Source organism: Jaculus jaculus, chromosome 14, assembly GCF_020740685.1.
Source record: "Jaculus jaculus isolate mJacJac1 chromosome 14, mJacJac1.mat.Y.cur, whole genome shotgun sequence".
Lineage (NCBI taxonomy): Eukaryota > Metazoa > Chordata > Mammalia > Rodentia > Dipodidae > Jaculus > Jaculus jaculus.
The window spans coordinates 76935546-76948829 of NC_059115.1; the positions used below are offsets into that span (position 1 = coordinate 76935546).

At 40.0% G+C, this 13284-nt stretch overlaps 1 long non-coding RNA gene across 1 annotated transcript; it reads left to right on the forward strand.

Moving 5' to 3' along the window:
- Nucleotides 1–455: 455 nt before the first annotated feature.
- LOC123454758 lies at nucleotides 456–5392 on the forward strand. Its single transcript, XR_006633468.1, has 3 exons — nucleotides 456–508; nucleotides 3058–3240; nucleotides 5175–5392. It is a non-coding gene; the product is annotated as an uncharacterized LOC123454758 (long non-coding RNA).
- The last annotated feature ends 7892 nt before the right edge of the window (nucleotides 5393–13284 follow it).

Consider the following 13284-nt stretch of genomic DNA (forward strand, 5'->3'; position numbering starts at 1 on the left):
TTTGTTTGCATGCAGGAGAGAAAGGTGGGGGAGGGAGAGAGCGGGTGTACCAGGCCCTCCAGCCACTGCAAACAAACTGCAGACGCATGCACCACTTTGTGTGTCTGGCTTATGTGGGGCCTGGAGAATTGAACCCATGTTGTTTGTTTGCAGGCAAGCTCCCTCACTGCTGAGCCATCTCTCCAGCCTGCATTTTATTTTTGCCAAAGTGTATTAAAAGCTTCTTAGAATAAAGATAATAATTTTTACTTTGAGGGCAATTCAGGACAGGGTTGTGTGCCAATAGTCACTGCTTTGAATTATAGTAAATATGAACTATATTGCCTCTTAGTGTTTATTGTTATTATTATTGTCTAGGTCTTCCTATGCATGGAGGATTACTAGCGTCATACTTGGCATGTTATTGCTCCAGCCTGTCAGCGACTAAGATCCTCTTCCTTCACCCCTGGTTCTTTCTTTTTTTCCATAACCAGAAGATATATTTAATGCTAGTTCATTCACACAACAGGTAAATTAGCATTAAATTAATATTTTAAATGACTTCAAAGAATGCATGCAAATTCCAATATGTGAAGCTGCCACCAGATGACAATACTAAGACAAATATACAAGTCCATATCCAAGTTTAAACACTATAACAGTAATTCATAAAAGTTAATATTCAACAATGGTTTGGGTATAGTTGCTTACACCTTTAATTCTATCACTTGGGAGGCCAAGGAAAGGGGATTACTGTGATTGAAGTGAGCCTGGGCTACTGGGTGAATTCCCAGTTGGCCTGAGCCAGAGTGAGACACTGACTCAAAAACAAAGCATCAACAAAAAGGCTTCAAGAAACATAGCAGAAGACATCATGGTAAAACAAAAGTACCTGACTAGCCAGGCCTGTTCACCCCTGTTTCTTAAGTTCACTCTTTCCCATTCTAATTTCCACTCTTAGTTGGATACTTCTAATTACATGCCTACATTATATACATGCTTATATCTAACATGCATATATGTTCAGTAATTTTCCCCCAGAACTGAGCTGCACAGTTTTCTAAAATATCTTTCTCTTTGTGCTACTCTCTGTTACAAAATGTGTAACAGAGGCAACCTACCAGGTTCAAGTTCTTTGGCCATATATACAAAGTTAGGATTAGCTGCCTTGTAGGAAAATTTCCAAAGCTCTCTACTATGTGCAATGTAATTTGCAAAGATCCATTTCATTCATTCTCTCTCCATGCATGCTAAACACATCCCTACTTCTCCTCCTTAGACTGAGTAAACTTTGAAACTAATCCTTTTTGGCTACCAACCTTTGATTAGATCTTTCTGTGCCATTTTTGAGAAATTATCCTGACACTTGCATATAAGTAATGATTAATTGTATTTTCCTAATGCTTATGGAATAAATATGCATTCTCTATTTTAACTTTCAACTGTTTTAATCGTGAGTATTTATGTTAAAATGTTGTTATTACCTATATCTTCTTTGGTATTGTAAAAAGTATCATTTCATATGTTCTCCTTATTATAATCAATAACAAAAACCTGTGTTTTGAGAGTAAGAAAAAGCGCTTACTTATCAGCATGCTTGGGTTATCCTTAGAAAGTAATAAGGAGATTCTGGGCAGAACACTAAAAGAAATCTTGAGTTTCTTTCCTCTTTTAATTTTTTTCTTTTGCTTTGTAAGATAAGTAGAATTGTTACCAGTAGGGAATCTAAATGTAAGCTCCAATTACTGTTGCTGGATATTTTATTTATGAGGAATTGTAACAATTTGGGGGTTAAGCCTTAAATAAAGTAAAATAAGTAAGTATGTTTAGTAAATGTAGAGAAATGTTTAAAATAAATTTTAAAGGCAAATTCAATTTCAGAAGCCCCTTCCCTTCGATTCTCAGGGCACAACGTCAGGCAATTGCAAGGCATCAAAGCAGAGTTCGAGGACAGAGCCTAGCTCTGGCTGCCTCCTGACCATCTGTGCAGTGTATTGTCGCTGTTGGGGAGCGCTGGTCTTGTGGCTTTGTTTCCTGCTTACTGGAATGCCTAGTGGACGGGCTTAGGGTGTGACTTGGCTCATTTCCTTTTGTCGCCTCCCAAAGCCCCGATTTGTTTGTTTTAGCTAAGTCCTCTGCCACCTTCCTCAGCTGGCTTCCTGTGCACAGCTGGCCACTGGTCTCCATGGACCCAGCCTAAGTGGAAGGTGGTTAGCTGAGAGGTAGAATGTATGCTCAATTTTTAATGACTTCCTCCAACTTCTTATCTTCAGTCCTGCTGTAAGTCAGGTCATAGGAGAATGAAATAAGGGCGACTCCGATGCTTAGTATTTTGCACACACAAAAGGCTCAGCTGTTTGGTGGCTGAAAAGTACAAACAAGGTAAGGAAAGGGAGTTCTGAAGCAGAGCAATGTTTTCTTTTCTTATTTTATTTTATTTATATGGAGAGAGAGAGAGAGAGAGAGAGAGAGAGGAAGAAAGAGAGGGAATGAATTGGTGTGCCAGGGACTCCAGTCACTGCAAATGAACTCTAATGCACATGACAATTTGCGCATCTGGCTCTATATGTGGGTACTGGGAAATTGAACCCGGGTCTTAGGCTTTGCAGGCAAGTGCCTTAACTGCTGAGCCATCTTTCCAGCCACCAAAATATTATTATTATTTATTTATTTTTTGGTTTTTCGAGGTAGGGTCTCATTCTGGCTCAGGCTGACCTGGAATTCACCATGTAGTCTCAGGGTGGCCTTGAACTCTCAGCGATCCTCCTACCTCTGCCACCCGAGTTCTGGGATTAAAGGCGTGTGCCACCACGCCCGGCTACTTTTATGTTTTTAAGGTAGGGGCTCACTCTAGCCCAGGCAGATCTGGATTTCACTATGTAGTCTCAGGCTGGCTTTGAACTCATAGTGATCCTCCTGCCTCTGCCTTCAAATTGCTGGGAGTAAAGGAATGTGCCACCCAGCCAGAGCAATCACGGATATGGGTTTAGGTTTTACAGTGTTTCTCAGCACCTTCTGCTACTTCAGAGTTTGACATCCTTTCAAAGGACTTGAGGGGATCACTGTCTTTATTCTTAGAAGGACGAGGAGGACCTTGATACGGTGGTGAGCCTGACTGAATTTGGAGATGCTGGTGGCTGGCCCACTATCAATGTCAGGAGCAGATGGAGCCAGCTTCCTCAAGAAAGCATGCTGGGCCATACTTTTAAAGGAGAGGTTATTGGACAGAGCTGAACGTGCCAAAGCACCACCTTACTGGAGGTATCTTCTAGGCTTCTTTTGCATAATTACATCTCTGATAGCTGTGGACATAGGGAACACTTACAGAGAAGATGGGAGGACTTATGCCATTGGGAGATGAATAGATGGCCTTCTGAGGACAATGCATTTAATGTAAAGGCAAGGAAAAGATCTCAAGAGAGTAACTGTTATCTCACATGGCACGGGTGCCTACATACTTCCATTTCAATTTAATAACTAGGTATCATTTGCAGCACGTAGTTCAGCATAAGAAAAATTGCATGACTGTTTGTGCATATAATAAAACATATAATGTCAATATGTAAACTTATATAAGAGCTGTATATATAATAAAACATGTAATATCAACATGTAAACTTATATAAGACTGTTGGTGTGACCTTCAAGAATACTGGACATTTAATGTTAAGTTAGGTTTCAGCTTTTGGTAGGGCTCTGCTTTCCTATCACTAGAGTGAAAGCTACTCTTCCAGCTATTAAATTACTTACTCTCAGATCCCTGTTTACTGTCAACACACATGCCCATCAAAGTCCCAGAAGTATAGCCTTCTTTCCAAAAACAGAAATTTATTTTGAAGAAGACAAGATATTAATTTTTACAGGAGAGTATAGAACATATTCATATCTTCCATAATATCAATAACATATTTAGCTATAGGAAATGTTGCTGCTTTTAATGCCACAATTCATCTGTTGTACATAAATATCTTCGTCTTTAAAAGTTATTATAGATAACTAGATAACTACCCACCCAAGGAATGAGAAGATGATAGCGGTGAGTGAAAGTTTACTTTTCAGTTGCTTTAAAGCATGCAGGTTAGAAAATAAGTGATGGGAAAAAAAATCAAAAGTCAAATGCAAAGACATAATAAGTGGAGTTTTGTATGCAATAAATGTGTGTATATTACATCTGTGTATACATATAAGATAACTATGTTAACTTATGTGAATATAAATCCATATTTATAAAATATAAATGTGTATTTTTTTCAAAATGGTATTGTTGTAGGTAGAGTTAAAGGTCACTGAAGAAAGGACCTTACCTCCCATTTTCCTGGTCACATTAGAAAGGGAAGAAATACTTCTTCCTGACCACAGAAACAGAGTCCTCAGGTCCTGGGAGACTATAAATCCCTCCCCCGCTCAGGAAACCACCTCTTACTGACAGGTGCTCAAGAGGTGGGAGGGACAGCTATCCTGTAAAGAAAGGGAGGGCTTAAACTTACCATAGAGAAAATTAAGATTAAAAGGTCTTATTGCAAAAGATTCTTGCATGGGGAGAGGGGGAGAGGAAGTGAGGAGAAATGTGGTTATGTGTGCAAAGTACATTGAACGATCCTTGACACAAAAGGAGTTAGAGTTTGTAGTAGTCATTGCTACGAAAGCACCCAGTGGTTTCCCATCGATTGGTTACCTTTTCATTCAGACATTCAAATACAAAATATAAACATATTGTCAATGCAAAAAATCATACTCTCAAAAGGAGTAAAAGATAGTTTATAGCTTATACTGGAGTCAGATATGAGTAACAGGTTTATGTCACCAAAAGTCTGTGTTGCATTGTGATAATAGCTTCATGAAATTTCCATACCAACAGAACAATAAAAGCCATAAATCAAAATACTTGCCAAACACACTGGTGAAAACATTAAATACCCGGGTTACTGCGAAGTGGGGAAGTGTTTTTTCAGGCCTCAGCTGCTATCTGATGATAGTCTTAGCTTTGGGGTTGGTAGAAGCTAGCAGTCTATTTGTATACTCCAAATGATTTACCTAAGAGTCCCAGGATGCTAAGGCGTACACAGAGGGAAGAAATAAATGGTTATTAAGGGGACTAAGATAGTCCAAGGAAAATCGGCTGTTAGGCTGCAGCATTTCAACCTCTCCACATCACTGAAGTTCTCATTAGCCTTGACTACTTGGCTTCTTTCCAGGAACTACAGTTGTCATCGCCATACTGCTGTGTCGTTTTGTTTGATGGAGAGCAGTTACGTCTGGGGAGATAGCTTGGTGGGCAAAGAACTTATCATGAAAATGTGAAGACCTGTGTTCAGATCCCCAAGAACCCGAGTGTGATGGTGAAGGTGTTGTCAACTTAATCTGTTTAGTAATCCACAGACACCCCTTTGGGGTGGGTCTCTGAGGTGGCTTCCAGGAGGGATTCACTGAAGGAGGAAGTCCTTCCCGCAAGGTGAGCCTTTCCCCTAGAGCTCAGAGCGGACTTCATATAAGGAAGCCCCTTCCTTTTTCCCACTTGGCTGCTGGAACTGCCTTCCAGCGTGGACTGAAGACTCGCGTGGACCGAAACCAGTGGCTTCTCAGGAAGTCTCCAGGCTTCAGTGCCAGATCAGGACTGCTGAGGCATCTGGCCACGAGGACTGAGCAGCAGTTGGTTTCCTTGACTCCTAGGCCTGCAACTTCAACTGGACTGCTGTAAGATAAGCTGATAAACTCCCTTTTAATATAAGTCATTCTATCACTTCTGTCCCTCTGGAGAACTTTGACTAATAATACACCAAGTAAAGTCAGTCATAGTAGTGAGGATCTGTAATTCCAGGGCAGCTGTGCTGATGGGGCATCTGACACGGGGATGTCCCTGTAAGCTCACAGGAAGGACAGAGGGACCCTGCTTCCAAGCAGGTAGAAACAAGGACCAACGCCTAAGCTCACCCTCTAATGCCCACCCACATGACCACACCCACACACGGGCACATACCTATTATATTCACAAAAACTAAATCAGAAAATAAATGACTACATGGTAGTGGGCTGGTGGCTATAACCCTTCTTCATTCCTGGCCCATTTTTGTGCACTCATTGGAAGCCTTGAAGGGAACCCTAGGAACCTCAACACCAAAAACCTTTGTGGGGTTGGACCTGCTGAGGGAGAACTTGGGGAATGTCATTCCTGCTCCCCTCACCTGCTGAAGTCGAGGACTTGAAAAAATATATAACAAAATGTAAAGAAAAAAAAACATTGAATTATTTCCATACATATTGTAGCCTTATGTCTGAAAAATGTCATTTTTCTGCTCCCTGTTAATTTGGGTTCCTTCAGCTGTCCTCAGCATGGCCGCATCCGCATCCTGTGGTGATCCATTCATGCAGTTCTGTGAGGACAGTCAGTGTGGAGCCCTTCAAACCACAGATGCGCTGCCAACACGTGTCCCCAGTCACCTGTCCATTTTCAGTGCCTCATTTGTCTTCTTACCCTTTCTGTGCTTAAAATGACAACTATGCTCAAATAAATAAATAAATAAAAATTTAAAAAAATGGGCTGGGGCTGGAGAGATGGCCTAGCGGTTAAGCGCTTGCCTGTGAAGCCTAAGGACCCCGGTTCGAGGCTCAATTCCCCAGGACCCACGTTAGCCAGATGCACAAGGGGGCGCACGCGTCTGGAGTTCGTTTGCAGAGGCTGGAAGCCCTGCGCGCCCATTCTCTCTCTCTCCCTCTACCTGTCTTTCTCTCTGTGTCTGTCGCTCTCAAATAAATAAATAAAAAAAAATTTTAAAAAAATGGGCTGGAGAGATGGCTTAGTGGTTAAGCACTTGCCTGTGAAGCCTAAGGACCCCGGTTCGAGGCTCGGTTCCCCAGGTCCCACGTTAGCCAGATGCACAAGGGGGCGCAGGCGTCTGGAGTTCATTTGCAGTGGCCGGAGGCCCTGGTGCGCCCATTCTCTCTCTCTCCCTCTATCTGTCTTTCTCTCTGTGTCTGTTGCTCTCAAATAAAAAAAAAAAAAATTAAAAAAAAATGACAACTATGTTTCAAGTCCTTTTCCTGTAGATAAGTTTCATACGCCAGCCAATATAATAAGAAAGAGTAACTTTAAAAATAAATCATTTTAAGGAAACTTTAAGCCCTTTCAATGTTGAAGTATTTCATTTTCACATCTTTGCAGATGTTGTTTTAGCCCATGAGACATAAACACATACATTCTCTAATGAAAAACACATCACTCATTGATCTAATATCATTTAATTCAACTGAACGAATAAGACAACTTTCAAACACATTTCTTGCCATCTGATATGATGAAAGAAATAGTTTAAATATTTGTGGGTATAGGTATATATTAACTCCTGATGTAAAGAGGATAATGAAATTCTCAAATTTGTTTAACCTTATCCTATGTTTCCTTTGTTACAAACTGGGAAATCTTAGGAGAGGCAACATTTTTCTTTAAGTCACTGACAAAATGTCAGTCAGCCTTACAAAGCTTATAAGTTCTAGAACTTATTTTAGAAATGTGTTACAGTGTTAGGCATTTAATTACAGATTTCGAAGATATTCTTTGTGGCTTTTCTGAGTTTCACAAAATAGATGTGATAATAAAATTGTTATTCATTTCAGTATATTTTGCTTCCTGTTGTCAGTTGATCGTTTAATGGTAAGCCTATTTTCCAATGTTTCATGCGATCGTCAGATTAACTCTGAGGTTGACATTTTCATAGTGCATGGGATCTTTTCACTGTTTTTACTATGAATTGCCTCGTCTTTTCAGACTTCTTTAGGCAAAGAAAAACATTTTTGAGTTTATAATTCCCGTCCTGAAATATCTCAGGAAATTTAACTTGTTTAGACATATAAAAATAGCAGCATACTGGAATTTTAATCAGGGCATCACTTCCCATGGCATCTCTAAAAATATGCCTTTGCAGACTGAGACAGGTAGAAAATAGCCAAAGGTATCCTGTTTATTGCTTGAGTTTTATTTTTAAAAACTAAATTGAGATTTATTTAGTTCTTTGAAAAATTACTTGATTTTTAAGTGTACTGTAAGGCTGTAAAATTACATTTCAGAAGCTTAAGAAACATATAAACTATGCATAATTTAAAAGGTTTCTTTTTTAATTTATTGATTTTTTTAAAAAAGGTTGTACACTTAGGCCCCCCTTCCCCACCCCAATTCCACTGAGGGTCTTTGGTGGGGTTATTGGTATTCATTGTGGGGATCAGAAGGCCTCAGTCAGTCTCTGCAGGGATGGGGAAGCTTGGTGTCTCAGGCTGTTTCCACCACCCTGAGGCTCTTACAATCCTTCTGCCCCTCCTGTGATACTCTCTCTCTTTTTTTTAATTATTTATTTATTTATTTGAGAGGGACAGACACAGAGAGAAAGACAGATAGAGGGAGAGAGAGAGAATGGGTGCGCCAGGGCTTCCAGCCTCTGCAAACGAACTCCAGACGCGTGCGCCCCCCTTGTGCATCTGGCTAACGTGGATCCTGGGGAACTGAGCCTCGAACAGGGGTGCTTAGGCTTCACAGGCAAGAGCTTAACCGCTAAGCCATCTCTCCAGCCCTCCTGTGATACTCTCTAAGCCTTGTGGGCAAGATACAGATCTGAACTACTGCTGCTTTCTCTGTAGACTCCGCATCTCTGCTCCGATGAGGGCTGAGTGACCACGCGTCTGGTCCCTTTCCCTGGAACTGGTTTCAAGGCTCTCTGTGAGCGCGGCACTGTGACTCCCAGGCCCTGGGGCCGATTTTCACCTATGTTCTTTTTTTAATTTAGCTCCCCTGGCTAGGTGAGTACACCGATAGCTACTGTAATTAGTTTATTCTGCATTACCTCACCATTTCTTTAGGCACGTGCACATCAGGAAAAGTATACATCTCCGTATCTCCCTGCTTCACACAACACCCTTTGTTTCTTACCCCATTTCCCCACTCTTGGCTTTGTTTAATTAACCTCTTACAGACGAAACAACACAGCATCACTTACACATATGTTTTTAAATTCATTTTTTTACTTGCATGTGTGTGTGTGTGTAAATTACTGTCTCTTGCCATTGCAAACTGAGGCATGCATGGCTTTACAAGGATGGCTCAAGAACTGAACTCATGCTGGTAGGGTTTGCAACCTTTAGCCACTGAACCATCTCTCCAGCCTAATTGCAGTCTAGTCTGGTGAGCTAATAAACAGGGCTACAGTTAATAACACTGCTTATTTGTCATGTGTAAGTAAACATAAATACTCAGAAGTGGAACATCTAAATGAAAGTTTCATATACTTACAGATTTAAAAATACCAAATCTCATTGTGTGAACATTGTGATGATTTGTAGTCCCAATAGCAAGAATGAAACAATCTGTTCTTTTTTTGTCTTGCCAATGGACTATTTTCAAACTTTCAGTGTTTTTTAAAATTAATTTTAGAATGATAAAGTACCTCATATATTATTTTAAATTAATGTTTCTATTATGCTATTAAATGATTTTTGTACTTTATTGTTTTGTTTTTAAATTCTTATCTATTTATTTGCAAGGAGAGAGGGAGAGAGGGAGGGAGGCAAGGAAGGAGGGGGGTGGCGAATGGGTATGCCAAGGTCTCTAGCCACTGCAAATGAACTCCAGATGCATGCAACACTGGGCATCTGTCTTTTACATGGGCAATAGGGAGGTGAACTCTGGTTGTTAGGCTTTGCAGTCAAGCTCCTTAACCACTGAACTATCTTTCCTGCCCCATATTTAACCACTGTTTATTCATGAATTTTGAACTTTCTTTATTATGTTGTTGTATTTCCTATTGTGTTTTGGTATTTTTATATTATAGAGGTTGGTCTTTAATACATATCTCAAATATCCTTATTTGTCACTTGTGTTTGACTTTTCATTGTAATCTTTGTAACAGTATAAAATTCCATAAATATTGTAACCTTTAAATATTTTCTTTTTTTACTAAGAAAATGTAAGATACTATCCTCATGTCCTTAAGGTCAGGTAGCTCTTTTCTTTTTCTTTTCTTTTCTTTCTTTTTGGTTTTTCAAGGTAGGGTCTCACTCTAGCCCAGGCTGACCTGGAATTCACTATGGAGTCTCAAGGTGGCCTTGAACTCACGACGATCCTCTTACCTCTGCCTCCCAAGTGCTGGGATTAAAGGTGTGCCCAACACACCTGGCTCAGGTAGCTTTTTTCAACACAACATAAAACTTAAAAAAAAAATTCTCAATGGAAAGTGACAAATTTGACTCCATCAAAATTAAAAAGAGGGGGACAGCTACCTATACAAGATTTTCCATATATGTATATACAAAACGAACAATGATACATAAGAAAATAATTTCCTCACATTAACGAACACACCACTTTATTTTCTAGATAGCAAAGATATTCTAAAATAAATATTAAAAAATGCTGCCAATGTGAAAAAAATAGACAAGGTTTAAAAGAGGAAAATCCACAAAAGAAGAAACCCAGATGGGCTACACACACACACACACACACACACACACACACACACACACACTCTTTAATCTAAAAAATGTAAATTTAAGCAAGAGACCATACAAAAATTAAAACTACACATTTAATGCAATCCCCATCAAAATTCCAATGGCATTCTTCACAGAAATAGAAAAAAACAATCCAAAAATTAATTTGGAAGCACTAAAAATCTCGAATATCTAAAACAATATTGAGCAACAAAAATAAGGCTGGTGGTATTACCATACCTGACATTAACCTATACTACAGAGCCATAGTAACAAAACAGCATGGTACTGGCACAAAAGCAGACATGCAGATCAATGGATCAGAATTGAGGACCCAGATGTAAGTGCAAGAAGCTATAGCCACTTGATACTCAAGAAAACTGCCAAAAATACTCTTTGAAGAAAAGATAGCATCTTCAGCAAATGGTGTTGGGACAAATGGTGTTGGGAAAACTGGGTATGTATCTGTAGAAGGATGAAAATAGATTCTTCTCTCTCTCCATGTGGAAGAAGTAAGTCCAAGTGGATTAAAGACCTTAACATCAGACCTGAAACTCTGAAATTGCTAGAAGAAAAAGTAGAGAAACCCTTCAACATATTGGTCTTGGCAAAGACTTTCTGAATATAACCCAAATTTCTCAGGCAAATTAAACCACAAATTAACTGCTGGGACCTCATGAAATTACAAAGATTTTGTACAGCAAGGGCACAGTGAATAAAGCAAAGGGGCAACCTACAGAATGGGAAAAAATATTTGCCAGCTATATATCTGATAGAGGATTAATATCTAGGATATACAAAGAACTAAAAAATTAAATAATAAGAAATCAAACAACCCAGTTAAAAATGGGCTATGGAACTAAATAGAGAGTTCTCAAAAGAAGAAATACAGATGGCATATATGCATCTAAAATAATGTTCTACATCCTTAGTCATTAGGGAAATGCAGATTAAAACTACATTGAGATTCCACCTCACTCCTGTCAGATTGGCCACCATCATGAAAACAAATGATCATAAATGTTGGCGGGGATGTGGAAAAGAGGAACCCTTCTACACTGCTGGTGGGAATGCAATCTGGTCTAGCCATTGTGGAAATCAGTGTGGAGGTTCCTAAAATAGCTAAAGATTGATCTACCATATGAACCAGCTGTAGCACTCCTAGGCATATATCCTAAGGACTCATCTCTTTACCTTAGAGGTACGTGCTCAACCATGCTTATTGCTGCTCAATTCACAATAGTTGGGAAATGGAACCAGCCTAGATGTCCCTCAACTGATGAGTAGGTAATGAAGATATGGCACATTTATACAATGGAGTTCTAGTCAGTGGTAAAGAAAAATGAAGTTATAAAATTTGCAGGAAAATGGATGGATCTGGAAAGGATTATACTAAGTGAGATAACCCAGGCCCAGAAAGCCACACATTGCATGTTCTCATATGTGGATCCTAGCTATAGATGATTGGACATCTGTGTGAGTAGAAGAAAACTCAGCAGCAAAAGACAGTAAGCTGGAAAATAGTTATAAACAGAAGAGAAAGGAAGGGATGGGTACATAATAGGATGGTATTGTATATATGTAAGTAGAAGAATACATTCATGGGGGTGAAAAGGCCCAAGTGGGGTCGGGGAAGAGATTGAGTAAAGGAAAGGTGGAAGGAGAGCTAATCAAAATCTAAGAGGATATAAATAAATCATATGGAAACCTCCTTCTTTGGACAATGGAACACTCAGGAGCCATAGAATGTTACTAGAAAATTTCAGTGCCAGGGATGGGATACCTTCCAGTGAGTTGTTGGCCAGGGAGGTCACAGATGGCTCCAAAACATTACAGGCCATTGCTAAGGTCCTTGGTTTATCACCAGGAATGTATGGTAAGACCATATTGCTGAAGACTCCACATACTTGGGATGCAAGGCCACTGAGAAGTCCTGGTGGGTCTGAGCTGATAACATCCTCCATGTAGACCAGCTGACAGAAAGCTGGATGAAGCCATTCTGCATGAAGTCCAATGGGAGAGAGAGAAAAAACCATTGAAGATATTCAACCATCCACACTGCAAGCCTTATATTTTGTCACTCAGGCGAAATGAGCCAATGGGTGCAATAGTGGCATGTCTGTCATGGTGGAAACCAACTGCCCTCTAATTGGACTGGAGGCCCACTCCATGGGAGGGAATATGTCCCTGATACTGAAAACTTAAAATAGGGGTAGTCATGAACCCTAGGGGTGTAACATCTGAAGCTGTCTGGCTAAAGGTATATACTATGCTTATCAAATTGCCTAGTAAGCACTTCTCTTAATGTTCATACCCATATATTAATGCTACTCTCACTTTTAGTAGAGAATCTCTTTCCAGATGGCAGTGACCTTGGGATGACTCAGAAGGCTTCATGCTGGAAAGAAGTGACAGGAGTGCTCAGCACTGCAGTATCTCTACCACACCTTCCAAGGCTCAGGGTCCATTGCAGAAGAGGTGGTGGAAAGAATGTAAGAGCCAAAAGAAGGGTAGGACTCCTTACAACATGATCCTCCAGACACAAAATGGCCTGGATATCCATGACCTCACAGTGCCTTACACTACCCTACACAAGACCATCATAATAGGAGGGAAAGATCATGGCATCAAAATAAAAGAGAGACTGATTGAGAGGGGGATGGGATATGATGCAGAATGGAGTTTCAAAGGGGAAAGTGGGGGAGGGGGCATTACCATGGGATAGTATTTACAATCATGGAAGTTGTTAATAAAAAAAATAGTAAATAAATAAAAAAAAACAGAATTTGGGGAAGAGGGATGAGACCAATAGGACAGAGGAAAGGACAAACAAGG